Source organism: Delphinus delphis, chromosome 1 (assembly GCF_949987515.2).
Source record: "Delphinus delphis chromosome 1, mDelDel1.2, whole genome shotgun sequence".
NCBI lineage: Eukaryota > Metazoa > Chordata > Mammalia > Artiodactyla > Delphinidae > Delphinus > Delphinus delphis.
Genome location: NC_082683.1, coordinates 60,040,535 through 60,055,481, shown reverse-complemented (window position 1 = coordinate 60,055,481; position 14,947 = coordinate 60,040,535). Strand labels below are relative to the sequence as shown.

The following is a 14,947-nucleotide window of genomic DNA, read 5'->3' as shown; positions in this document are numbered from 1 at the left end:
TAGATGACAGCTATAGAAGGACACTGGTGCTTAGAGAAACAAGCAAGTTATAAAACATTATGTGTGGCATAATACTATTTTTGCTGAAACATGTTTAAATGTATATTTGTGTGGGAAAATATCTGGAAGAATATACTCCTAAACATTAGCAGTGGTTGTACTGGGTAATGAGACATAATATATATGTATATTTTTTTCTTTCTTTTTGCTTTTCTGTGTTTTCTAATATTTCTACAATGATTAGGCACTAATAGCATTAAGAAAATAGTAATAAAAACTTAAACAATCTTTTAGGTTAATGGTGTCACAATTTGGTGTGATGTTCAAACAGCTAGTTACTTTGGTCAGTTCAGTTGTACAAATGGTCAGTTCAGAAGGAAAAAGAAAACTGGTTGTTTGAAAGGGACAGTTAAATAAGGCACAATGACTAATCCACCAGACCAGTGAATGGCACTGGTTGTGAGAACACATATAATCCTCACAGTCATTTTCATACTGGGCACATAACTCTCCTACTCCATCAATCCAGGAGACTATATGAGTACTCAGTTCCCCTGGTGGTCCCTCTTTTATGCTGTTGCGGTCTCTGTAAAACAGGCAGAATGACACTGCATCTCTGGATGCTGAAGGCAAAGTTGTTTTGACTATTATTTTATCCCAGCAGTCAAAGTCTGTGCTACCTAGTTAATTTTGATTGCCGTTCTTCAGCTTATTGAACGAGAACAGTTTTAATAATTTTTGTATGAATCCAGACCATAGGAACTGAATTGTGGCCATCATATTGCAATGCTGAGAGGAACTGGCAACACTCCACAGCCTGACTGCTGAAAGAATACCAAAGCCATGTCTCTAGCAGGTTTAATTTCAATCATCACAAAGCTCTGTGGGGTTCAACCACTGTTCTGGAGACTTGCTTTGAAGCTTTCTCTTATGGTGGCCTGAGTCTTCCTAAGCATTTATTGCTGTTTTCTAAAGCATTAATATTTCTTTTCAATCAATAAGTTTTACCAACTAAGAAATTGCTACTGCCCATTGGCATAGTTTCTCTTTCTCTCTGTCTCTTTCTCTCTCTCTCTATATATATCCTATCAGCCAGCATATTGCCACATTAGTCAAAACAGATAGCAATGAGTGTTATGTTTGATAATGGTCTATAGCATTCATTATTTTTGGAGGTGGAATGCTTCCCCAAAGACTGCCTGAAAAGCCCAGTGCCCTGAGTTTTCACTGTATTTATGTATTACATATAAACACTGTCATATGAAAGAGACCAAATAACTCTGAACTCATTTTTGTGGTCTCTGTTATGATGAAATATTGATGAGAAATATGAAAACTTTGACACTGTTTTCAAAAAGTTCATTGTAGCAGTGTGTGTGGCACTCAGTATAGGGTCTATAAATGTTATTATAATTACTGAAAGTCTGAAGGTTGAGCTACAATCCAGGGTCTTTCTTTCCAGCAAAGCCTGCAATAAGAGATTTCAGAGTCTCCCAACTGTACCAGATTTACTGTCAGAAAATTCTTCATTACTCTTAGTCTTAGAGTACATTGAAAGGCCGACATTTATTATCTTTACCTTGAATTCTCAACAGGTAAGAGGATTTGCATCTTTGATTTAGGGAAGGGGAAGGGAAAAGGGCTGGAAAGTCTCTCCTGTATCATCTGTGGTTTCCTAGTGGTGGCTGTCAGTGATAATGGCTCCAATTACTATTTACTTTCAATAATGAACATGGGTCCCAACAAGAGGGCTTTCTGATGGTTCTTAATAACTTTTAGAGGCTACTTCCTTTGGTAGCTCCAAGCCAACATCAGCTCTGTAACAATGGCTGCTAGAGTCTAGTTACTGGCTTATGGCATTTCTGAGTGTGTTTCTCTAATGTTTTGCACCTCATCACCAGCTCTCATGTTCCTTAGTGGCTTGACAGCACAGTGGTTTTCCCTTAGCACCACCTCTAGAGGGCATCTCACAACAGAGCTAAGTATTGCAGTCCTTTCCAAAGAACGCAAGTCTTTTGTCCTATCAGACACCAGTAACTGGGTGTGCTTGAGACAGACACAGACACAATGGACTCATGTATCACAGAGGGACCCCCATAGGTTTGAACCAAAGCTAATGTGGAGAGCACTGGCCGGATGCTACAAATAGGCTTGACCTTTTGCCATTTCACGTTTCTTCCCCAGTTTTTAAACCAGTCTTCATATAAGTCATAAATGAAGTTTTTCCAAAAGTACCCATAATGGGTTTTTAAAAAGTTTTACTTTTCGCAAGTAATTTTGAAAATGGATGAGTATAGAAGGTTTTTCACAGTGTTAAAATCTGACCTGGTCTTATTGGTTACCTAGTCTCTGCACCTCTGGACATAAACCTTGAAGGACTCAAGATTCCTTGAAAGTTAGTCTACAAGGCCAACATTTCACATTCTAACTTTAGAGGAGAAAGGAACTTTATATGGCTTTTTAATGATGAAGGTGAATGACTGTGACAGTCTCAGCTATTGTAAATGTAGACACCAAAATAGAACTTGTCTTAAGGGAATTACAACTTCAATTTGTGAAATATGCTTTTCTTTAAAATTCTGAAAAAACTTGGCTCTAGCTGATGCTAAGAAATTGGTTTCTAGGAAGGCCATATCTCAGATAAAAATTGCATACAATTACAATTCAGAACACATTGGTTATATATTATAGAATATGGTATCATATGCTTTCATATAATTATAAAAGTTCAAAGAGCGTTTCTGGAGAAAAAAATGACCCATAAAGCTAGCAAACACAGCCATAGATTCAATAGCTTGCAAGGGGAAACTTTTTTTTTTTGGTCAAATATTGGCAAATAATTTCTTTTCATGAATTGAGCAAGGTTAATATTAAGCTATGATGCAGCTCACAGAAGCAGCATTACACATACACAGTAGACTGTGTTTACTTAATCCCTGTGATTATTAGAAGACACATCAAGAATAAAGGTGTTTCAATAGCTTTACTCTCTATGAGTCAAAGTGTGAAAACAAAATAATTTAAGGTTAATTGCTGAGAGACAAATCTTGAGCTTTGAACAATTTGCTACCTTAAAAACAGGAATTTATATGCAGCAAGTGAAGAGATTTATCCCATGACCATTAGAAACTAAAGGAGAGGGGAGAGGAAGGAAAGGAGAGAAAGAGAAAAAAAGGAGGGCATTGGCAGCTACATATGATGATTCAGTGTATGACTGAACTTTAGCTGACAAAACAATGAAATGTAAAATCCATAAAAAATGAACAGAAAGAAGAATTGTTTTAGAAACCTGAAAAAGTTGAGCCTCAAAAGACAGAGATACAAATTATACAACTGACCAAAGTTCTCTAAAAATTTCACAAAAATCTTATGCACAGATGTTTAAAGGAATTGAAAATTCTCTTTCATTAATTTTAAAATAAAGAAATATTAAAACAAAAATCACTTGGTTGCATTTGTAAAAAATAGAACTACCATATGACCCAGCAATCCCACTACTGGGCATATACCCTGAGAAAACCATAATTCAAAAAGGGATGTACCACAATGTTCATTGTGGCACTATTTACGACAGCCAGGACATGGAAGCAATCTAAATGTCCATCGACAGATGAATGGATAAAGAAGATGTGGCACATATACACAATGGAATATTACTCAGCCATAAAAAGAAACAAAATTGAGTTATTTGTAGTGAGGTGGATGGACCTAGAGTTTGTCATACGGAGTAAGTCAGAAAGAGAAAAACAAATACCATATGCTAACACATATATATGGAATCTTAAAAAAATAATGGTACTGATGAACCTAGTGGCAGGGCAGGAATAAAGACATAGACATAGAGAATGGACTTGAGGACACAGCGAGGTGGAGAGGGGGAAGCTGGGGTGAAGTGAGAGTAGCATCGACTTATATACACTACCTAATGTAAAATAGTTAGCTAGTGGGAAGCAGCAGCATAGCACAGGGAGATCAGCTTGGGACTTTGCAATGACCTAGAGGGGTGGGATAGGGAGGATGGGAGGGAGACACAAGAGGGAGGGGATATGGGGATATATGTATGCATATGACTGATTCACTTTGTTGTACAACAGAAACACAGTATTGTGAAGCAATTATACTCCAATAAGGATCTATTAAAAAAAATAATGCATTGGAGCAACAGGAGACTATTTAAACCCATAGAAATTGGCTATGTGATTACAAATATCTTAGTAACAACGTAATGGTGTGATTCTAACAGAAAAAATACACTTGCACCATTCTTTTATGTCATTGTAAAGCTTTGTTTAGTAGCCAAAAAGAAAAATGTATATAAACATATAGTTTTCAAGATACTGCCCTTATGACTTGATAAAAACAACCAAGAAGTAAGCAGTTTATTTCCTTTTATCTGAGATTCCTGTTAGAAATGACAAATTGACTACAAAAAATTGATCTTCTTTTTTTTAATAGTTTGGTGCTGATCACCAGGCACTACTCTCTTTTGGGGAATTTGAATATAAGTTGAAATTATGTTTGGCTTTGATTACTTTATACAGGCGTACCTTGTTTCACTGTGCTTCACTTTATTGCACTTTGCAGGCAATGTAGTTTTAAAATTGAAGGTTTGTGGCAACTCTCTGTCAAGCAAGTCTATCACCGCCATTTTTCCAACAACGTTTGCTCACTTCATGTTTCTGTGTCACATTTTGGTGACTCTTGCAATATTTCAAACTTTTTCATTATTATTCTATTTGTTATGGTGGTCTGTGATCAGTGATCTTTGATGTTATTACTATGACTCGCTGAAGACTTAGATGATGGTTAGCATTTTTAGCAATAAAGTATTTTTGAATTAAGGTATCTACATTTTTTTAGACATAATGCTATTGCACACTTAACAGACTACAATATAGTGTAAACATAAGTTTTAAATGCACTGGGAAACCAAAAATTTCGAGGGACTTGCTTTATTGCAATATTCATCCTATTGCAGTGGCCTGGAAACAAACCCCAATATCTCTGAGGTATTCCTGTTAGGAATTATAATTGTAATTTTCCTTTTATTGATTGCTTCAGTATTGCAATTATTCCTTAACAGTTAAAAATCTCTGGGAGTCTGTGTATTGTTGACTGAACGTACATTTTCTTCCTGTTTATTTCTTGGTAAAATTCTTAAGCTTAAAAAAAGAATTTTCTTTCATTTGATTTTCATATTTTCATTTAAAAGTAAATGATCACACTCTTCCACATAATGTCTTTCCAGATTTCTTGTCTCTTTGGGAAAAATAGGTGAAATATTTTTCATTTCTTTTACTTTATGAATTCTTTAAAGCCTGTATTTAATATAAGACCTCAACTGGTGGTCAATATATGGATTGCTGAACTTCATACAGTTTACTGATTTGATCAGAGTTCCTACTGGCTTTTCGTCTCAGCTTTTTTTTTCTTCTTTTAAATTAATTTTTGGCTGAGTTGGGTCTTTGTTGCTGTGTGCAAGCTTTTCTCTAGTTGTGGTGCGCAGGCTTCTAATTACGGTGGCTTCTCTTGTTGTGGAGCATGGGCTCTAGGTACGCGGGCTCAGTAGTTACGGCTCGCGGGCTCTAGAGCACAGGCTCAGTAGTTGCACGGGCTTAGTTGCTCCATGGCATGTGGAATCTTCCCAGACCAGGGATTGAACCCGTGTCCCCTGCATTGGCGGGCAGATTCTTAACCACTGCGCCACCAGGGAAGTCCTCTTCTCAGCTTTATACATAGCATAAAATAGTAGACGCCATTAAAAAAAGAGTGGGTAACTGTAGGTGGCTGTGGCGTCTCCTTCCTAGGTACTACTAAAATAGTATCAGTAATCAGCTTTCTGATTATCATCCCTGCAGTCTTCCTCAAAGCCCCTTCAGCTGTCAAATTTTTTGACACTATCTACAACACTTCAAAATAATGGATTGAAAAGTGAAGAATTCAGTCAAAGCTTTTTTGTCACTTATGCTAAAATAAGGTTTTTAAAGTGAAAAATTATTGTATTGTAAACTACATTCAGTCAAACTATGATTCTTTTAGATAAAATATGGTTTTATGTAGAGTAGACCATACTAGAAGTATTGCTTAGGGCTGGCGGTGAAATCAGGAGGTCAAAAAGGCCAGTGACAAATGTCCAGAGGACACTCTAGTTGTGGATTCCTGACACATTGACTGACAAAGTGGCTCTTAGGACACAGCTGTGCATTGGCAGTGTGGGGTAGAGTGAAAAGGGAGGTTTTCTTCCCTCACTTTTTAGTCTCTGTATTTCTATATTATTTGAATTTTTATAGTGAGAGTGTTTTCATTTCTTACCTGTATAATTTTTTAAGAGATATAAGTTAAAGAAAAAAGACGTTGCAGTTGTACATATGTGAGACTAAGAACATATTATGATTTTAAAGGATGATTATGTCGATTATGTTGAGAATGCCCTAGTTCACAATCAGTAGGAGGTACCTAAGTAAAAGTGGTTCTCGATTCTTTGTCTCTTTCACCACTCTCACATTATGGCTCAGAGATGGACACCTTCAGAGAACTGAAACCGCCCCAGCTGATGTGTGCAAATCATACAAAACCCAACATATTGTAGGGTCTTCTTGCAGTATAGGAATAAGCAAATCTTGTACCTTAGTCTACATATCCTACTAAATTAGTCACAGAGTCAAGGTGGAAACATTTTTTTTGAAGTAGAGAATAGGATGAATGTATGATTTTTCTCTCTCAATAAACACACAGACCTTGGTATACCTCAATAAACAAAGAGAAACACAAATTTAAGATATGATTTTTCTTTAATCACTTTACTGTTTACTCCAACACTTCCTATTTTCTATTAATAAATGTTCTTGGAGGTTAAATGATAGTGCCTTGTTATGGGAATGTGGTTTGTGTATGGTGATGGGGTTTGATCCAGTAGGTTTCAAAAATGGGAAATAATTTCTACTGCATTATACTTAAAAAATAGAATTGGTTACTAAGATCATGTATCGCTATGTTAATTATATTGTAAGGATGATTGCAATTAAACAAATGCATATTTATAATTTTGTACCTTATACAGTAATCGTAAACTGTTACTACTTGTTTACTGCTTAATGTAACTCTGAATTTATTAACAATATATATTTAAAAAATATATACACACACACATATATATATATATATATATATATATATATATATATATATACATTTTAAAATAACACAGTCTAAATTCTGATCTAGTAGTCCAACTTTCCAGCATAGTTCTAACACCTTCAGGTTAACTTGGTGTCTGGAAATCTATTCTCATCTCTTTATGGTTTTCCTTCAACTCATTCAAAGGATCTTAGGGAGGATTTAAGGATTTAGGTTGGAACTTACAGAAGTTGAGAATAAACTCTTTGAGTTCTCATGATTTCCTTCACACACCCAAAAGAGAAAAATGACACAATAAAAGTGTTTTGCAGTTACTTGGGTTTCCTTCTCAGTTGTCTTTGATTTCTCCGATCTTACCTATTGTTACCTAAAATTTTTTCCCATCTAAGTGTGTTGCCTCCAAACTTCCCGCTCCTTCTGATCAACATCATTTTCTAAACCACTTTCTTTCACTGCCAAAGAACATAGATTTGGCTCAATTAGTGATTACTATCTCTTAGAGAGACTAAGACTATATTTGTAGAATATAGCAGTCTTTTTTTTTAAAGAAAAAACTTAATCAGAAAAATTACAAGTATTTAAAAGCAGATTTAATGGGTCTCATTGAAAAAACTATGACACAGCAAATTTCAGGATCCACACTGAAGTATCAGTTGCTTTGGCAATCCCTCTCAGTTAGATGCCATGGTTGAAAGCACTCAGGCAGTACTTCTCATAGAGGAGCATATCAGAATTGCTGGTACTAAAGTACTTTTAGTTTGAAAGATGAAGAACATCCATTGTTTTCATAGTTGCATAATGGACACTTTTGGGGACCTGCCCAGATTCCCTTCATCAGATTGGTGCTCTCATCCTGCAGGTGCTGCTGACAGCTCACATCTAACCCATCTTTTGAAAATTACTCTGACTGGAACCTCCTTTCTGGGAAATGCTGGGAAGGTTATGCTCCTTCCCATGTAGTTAATGACTGATACCAGGGTACAAAAAGCTGTTACCCTCCTCAAGGTGAGACAACTCTGTGGTACCATTCATGCTCCAGAGCACCCTGTACCCTGTACCATCCAGTTTCCACTAAGTCCACATCTTTGTGGATTTCCACTTTCTTCACCTGCCCTATCCTGCATCCCTTATTCTCACATAGATTTCACCGGACAGCAATTCTTCAATTAACTACTTGCACAAAAGTCTTCATCTCTGGTTCTGCATTTTGGGGAGCTGGCTTTAGACAAATATAAACTATAAAAATTAAAGCTCTGCAGTATCTTCTTGCCTGGAAGGGATACGTAGATTCTATATTTTGCTTACTAGCGATTCTTTGGAACCCAGTACCAGGAGATAAAATGCACCTCTGCTCCCCAAGCATAGAGCAACTTTGGGGGTAGATTGGAGGAAAAATGGATAATATTGTTATTAAATATGTATTATTGAGATACATCTCAAATGTTATATAGATAAATTTTAAAAAAGCTAAACAATACTGCTATAGGCAGAGACATGGAAGTTCTTACTTTTTAATTTATTTTTGTTTTATTTCTATTAATCTGGATTCACAATATTTTCAAGAATTCTAGTTGGTTATAACATTTTCAAGCAGAAACTAGAAATACTACGGAGGTCCCTGCAATACCACTTAAAACTTGTGGTAGTAACTTTATAAATGGAATATGAAAGATTTCACAGGTTTCCCAAAGATCTTTTGGACCCTCAGTAATTAACTTTCTCTCATTGTTGGATCTGTCAATTCTTGTTAGTTATTACCTAAAATATTATTTATGAACTAATTTTAAGTGCTTTCACATTTTGATTGAGAAGTCTCTGACATTTTTCCATCAAATAGTAACAAACTTTAAAAGTCCCAAATCCTTTCCCACACCATTTTCTGTCTCCTTATTTAGCTTATTTTGTTCCATGCTAAATGGCTGAAATGATGCAGCAGAGAGAACATAGATAATATTTAACTCTAGCAACTAATATATCTGGCTATGTACTTGGACTTTAATTTTATTGAAAATTGTTTTACTGATTGTTAAAAATATCACAAAGTGATAGCAATCTCAATTCTAGTGACTTTCTAAATATATTGTTGAATAAAAATGTCCCAATCAATGTTCTTATTTAAAATGGTACTTTTAAATCGCCTTATTTTTTCATATGTATGATGGAATGATATTTTCTTAAAGAACCAAGTCTGTGTTGAGTTATATTTTATTATATCTTTTCACAAGCTGAAATCTTATATGTCTTCTTTATAATATAATGTCTTGATACTGAAATTATCCAATTGGCTAAAGCACACTGCCATGCCTTCTTAAAAGGCCTCATATAGGTGGTCATACCTATAGGAATCCTATTAATAGGAGATTGCAAAGACTGCATTTCTATCAATATTTCTGAAGAGATTCAGGTATTTTTCTACATACAAGACAGAACAGAACAGGCAAAAATGCATTTTTCATTAAAAAAATTCTTGCTTTTAAAGTTCTCAAACAACCAAGTGGCATTCTGAACCTCAAACTGCAGTGTGACTAAGATGCAGCTGAAGTAATTGTGTTGTAAAATAATTTATTTATTTTTAAAAATCCAGTTTTATATGTAAATTATATACATTTATATTATATCTATTCCTTGCTCCTGAATGTTACTTTCACATAACTAATAGATTCTCCAAATTATTTTGCATTACATAATCGCTTGAAGTAGAATTAAAGATGGGACAGATATATAAATTATATTATAAAATTAATTTAGAAATATATAAAATAAATCACTTTTGTCTAGGAGTTGTATAAAATGAAGGAAATATTATATGTAGTTTAATGTTTATGTAGTAAATATAAATCATATGCTGTGTGGAGTTCTAGACAAATGTGTTTGCTATTCCTGATTTTTATATCCATGGAGATTACATGATGAGGTATAGACATAGGGTATGCAACTTTTTCATAAGTCAAGAGCATATCTTTTGCAACTTTTTATTTATGAATCACCCAGTGTCATGAGGCTGAACAAACCCAGAAAATTATTCTTGTGCATTTTCAAATTTGCTACTGCCAAGCATGCCTCTGGGTATTGCTATTCCCAGGTAAAGATGTCAAATAAATGCTTTGGATCTGCACATCTAACCTTTCTTCTCTTTGTAATATTAATCATATAAAAACTTTTATTTGATGCAATACTCGTCTCCACACAAATTTTCTTCTAGGGGTGGAAGGTGGGATGTAAATAGGAGGGAGGATGTATGGCATCGGGAATCAATTTTTTAGAATTTATATAGAATTAGATATAGTAATTTATTCTGAAATTCCAGAACATTTATTGGTGATTATAGTATTTTACATTTGCCATGCCTATAATATTCTTCCTTGGCTTGGAATTTTACCTGTACCATGGGCAAATTAAGGCATTACAAAAAAAAAGGATTGTTTCTTCTATCATTTATGTGTGTACATGCCAATTGCCCAAATCAGTGGAAATATGGGTAGGCTCTCTGGCCTCTGCTCAGCATGAGTGTTTATGATAAAACTGTGGAGAATAAGTGATTCTTTGGTCCCAATGTCCTAGTATGTATATTTCCTGATCTCAAGTGATTTGAGGATATTCATAATACAGCTTCCATTTTGATCCTGTGACTAGGTGATTGTTCATGGCATTGTTCAGTGCTGTACCTTTACAGTATATAGAGAAAGAGGCTATGAGTTCTTGTTAATATCTTTAAACTCCAGAAACTTAGTCCTTCCTTCTAAAATGAGGCAAGGAGGGATATCAGTCCCTGAATGATGAACTGTGTGAATACATCATTAAAAATTCATTTATTTTCAGAGTCTCGGGCTGCCTTATGAAGTCACACAACATGATATCAGTCATCCATTAATCCAGTCTCTTCTTCCTAACAACATCTCGTGGAAACTGTATTGGTATATTACTTAAATTTTGTAATCATGAATTATTATTTTATGAACATTTAAATATAGGGAAAGATTATTGTGATTTGTTCCATTGGCAGGATCTCCACTGTAGTAATACCTTAGTCCAAAAGTTATACAAATGCTTAGCAATCTAAGGTATACAGTATGCTTCTAATTATCTAAGTTCAATAGAGAATACATGCTGACTTCCAAGGACTTGAAGCAAATATCTAGACTATAACTAACTACAGTGTTCTGTAACACTTTCAGTATTAGATTATTATGTTAGTCTAAACTCTACAGGGTATAAAATTGTCATGTGGCTCTTCGGCTAAGTGGTATTTGCAGATAGAGGTATGTATCATAGTGCTTGTTAAGAGAAAAGGATTTGGAATTAGATCAATTTGGGTTCAAATCTTATCTGCCACAGGTCAGCTAAATGACCTTGGGCAAGTTAATTAACCACTCCGGGCCTCAACAAAATGGGGAATAATAATACTCAACTAACACAAGTTGCTAAGGAGAGAAGTTCATGTATATAAAGAGCCTAATACAGTGACCAGCACATTACAGATACTCAGTAAAAGTTTATACTTTTATTATTATCATCAGATTTGTTGGATCAAAATCTTTTATCTCTCTGGAGCATCATGCCATCTTGACAGCAATGTTTTTCTATAATAATAAACCAGATAATGGCTCCATCCACTTCACAGGGAGGGCAAAGGCAAGCATTATATGACGGCTTTTTCATCTGGTTTTCTACAGTTTTCTCTTTCCAAGTATGTAAAAGCAGTTTTCACCTGGCAGTGAACCCAAAATAATGAACTCCATGATGAGTGAGTTGGGTTGTTCAACTACTAAACACTGTTCTGACAATGATATGAACTGCAGGACTAACTGTGCTCCATCCATTTAACCTAAGGAGACCATAATCAGACTACCTTGGCGTCTTCGAGAAGAGTTAAATTTGCAAGACCAGATGATGTTCTAAGCTCTCAAAGTCTGGTACAAAACAGTCTTTATATCTTAATCCTCAATTCTCCCTAAAGCCTCAGTTAACTTTTGGGCTGTACCAAGAGTTTTTCTGCAATAGTCTCACACTACCGCAGAACCTAAATTGGAACTTCTGCCAGACTGAACAACACAACTCACTTTTGTCCCAGTTTCATACTCTCAGCCCTTAGGGATGACTGCTTCATGCTTTTCCTATCTGGCTGTAAACGAGGTAATCAGTTTGGATGCTATTTCACTTTAGTCCTTGGCATTTGGCTGAAACAGTGGCTCCTAACAATCATAATGAAAAGAATGGAACAAATCTACTGACTATTTTAGTACAGAAAGTCTTCAATGACTCTAAGACATTCAGATATCTTGGATACTTAGAATTTTGAGTGTCATTACAAAACACTTAAACATTAATGAACAGTAGGTAAAATAATATAGTATGCTCGAAAGACTGCTTCTAACCCATGACTTGTTTATTGGAAGGGGATATGTATCATATTAAAGTTTAAGATTTTGCATGACTAGAACTCCTTATAAAGAAAGCATCAACCTCTGACCCAGGTTGAATTAAAACATCTGTTTATTTTGGTTCTCCTCACCCCTCCTCACAGCTGTAAATTAGCCAATTTATGATAAAATTGTCCTTCAACATTGGAGAGAAGAGTATTTTTAAAGTTCATTTTCATTTTCTTACTGTTTGATATTTTTAGGTTGATATAGGCACTGGATCCCACTCTAAATTTTATGCAACCTCTACAAGAATGGGGCACTGGGGATAAAAAAATGCAACTGAATTTCCTCGAGATTAATCCCTTTCCTTGTGAGTGGATTAAATTCTTATAGAAATTGTCAAAGCCAATGTCTTTAGATCTCCTCAACACTTTTAACTAAGTATCTACCATATGTTTGGTGTGGTCAATAAATTAAGAGCAGTCTGAGTCTTCTGTAGATTTGGAACTTTTAATTACTCTGATCAATTTTGCTGTAATAGAGATTCACTTTTCAGATTTTAAGTGTTTTAGAAAGTAATCAGGCAAAGAAAAGTGCTTTTGAGGGGAATATTTCAATGGGTAGATTATATAATTCAAGCTCTATATCTGTGGCATTTAACCAAAAGAGAAATTATAAGATCATAGAAATAGTTCAGTCTCACTAGAGTCATCAAAATGTTACAATGAAAAATTAAATGAATAGTTATAAAGTGTTCATATTTCATCACAGTGGAAGAATTACAGGCAATGATTTGAAAGCCTCACACCTGCTATCCCCTTCAGTTGAAAATAAAAGCAGAAAAGTAACAGCATTCAGACATCTTGACTACTTAGCAACTTGTGCATCTTTAATTGAAAAATATCTATTACCCTGTGCCTTCCAAAAATATAGTGAAAAGATATATCTGCTGGTGAGATAGGAGAGGAAAACATGTCTTTTGAATTTCAACTATCTTATGAATGATAAGTTTGTTACCTTTTCATTGAAAGAACTTATGGAAGAGATGTAAAACCAGAGACAAAAAGAGGCGTCAAGATGAATAAGACAGTAATTTGAGGCTTTTAAAAATACCATCATATGTTTCTGATAATTTTGACTTTTCATGCTTTTTGTCTTAAGATATATTAATAATTTATTAAAATTCAGTAAACACTTGGTCCTACTAAGCCATGAATATTTAAATTCTACTAAATCAATGATTATCCTCAACATCATTTCAAAAAGGAAATGTAGTAGTTACTTATACACAGACATTTCTAACTGGAATTTCCCTAATTATATAGGGTTGCTTCATATACATTCCTTATATATGAATACCTGCTCCAATCAGTTAACCAAATAAATTCTTATCTATGGCAACTGGGGATTCCTTTCTACTCCTTTCCATCCAAATAGTCCAACCTCTTTCTTTCTTCTTCTTCAGAAAGGAAAGGAAGAAGGCATAACTAATGGTAGGAAACAAAAAGATTGGGAAGAAGTAGAGGAAAATAAGGGATTAAAGGCTATGGAAATCTCCAAAGTAGGGGCATCCAAATTTTTTCAGAAATAGGTCTTTAATCAGAAACTGATGTGTGGGTGATTTTTACAATAGTGGTAAATTGAAAGGATCCGCACCACTTTGTGACTCAAAGGTTAAGTCGAGAGCCTGAGGAGGTTTTATTCATATCTAATTTCTGTCTTTCTTCATCATCCCAAAGTTTTATGATGTCACTTAATGCAATTAAATTTGATGCGGTCAAAAGCAGACAGTTTCAATGATTATCAAATTATAATCACTAATTGTTTAAAAGCTGAGAGTATTAAACCCTGATGGCAGAAGGCAGGTTACATAGCTCAGGGTACATTTTTTTGCTTAAAAAAGTCAAGTGGTCCACAATGGGATCAGACAGGCCAGATGTGAACATATGCAGCATGGTGGATATTCAGCAACGTTTGAGGTTAGAGTTGGGGATGGTGGTGAACCATTACCCATGATTTGACAGACAGGGGTGAGCATAAGAGGAGGACCTGATTCCTCTGCTGTGGCTAACACTGATTTTCTCACAGAATATTTGTTTCCCATGGTCTTTCATTTCTACAATTCTATTAGTGAAATACTTTACAAACATGATGGATTAAAGAGATGGCAATCAGCTGGCCCTGGCGTTGAATCATTATTTATTCATTCTGTTACTATGAGAAAACTTTTTCCCAAATCAGTGATCCACAAATAAAATTTTGGAAAAAACTTGTTAGAAATTGCCTATATAGCTTCCTTTACAAATATATGCAACTGTGAACAAAACAAAAAGCAAAAACAAGCCACTTCCTATTCAAAGAGAATGCTTAAATTTATTTTTTCTCATTCATAGGATTTGTCAAGCACTGTAGTGAATTCTTTTTTCCCTTTGCTGAAAAAGTTTCTA

At 34.9% G+C, this 14,947-nt stretch overlaps 1 protein-coding gene across 1 annotated transcript in view; it reads right to left on the bottom strand.

Annotated features, from left to right (window-relative positions):
- LRRC7 (leucine rich repeat containing 7) overlaps positions 1-14,947 on the bottom strand; it is a 498,137-nt gene that overhangs the window by 17,284 nt on the left and 465,906 nt on the right. The gene's annotated exons all lie outside the window — the stretch shown is intronic.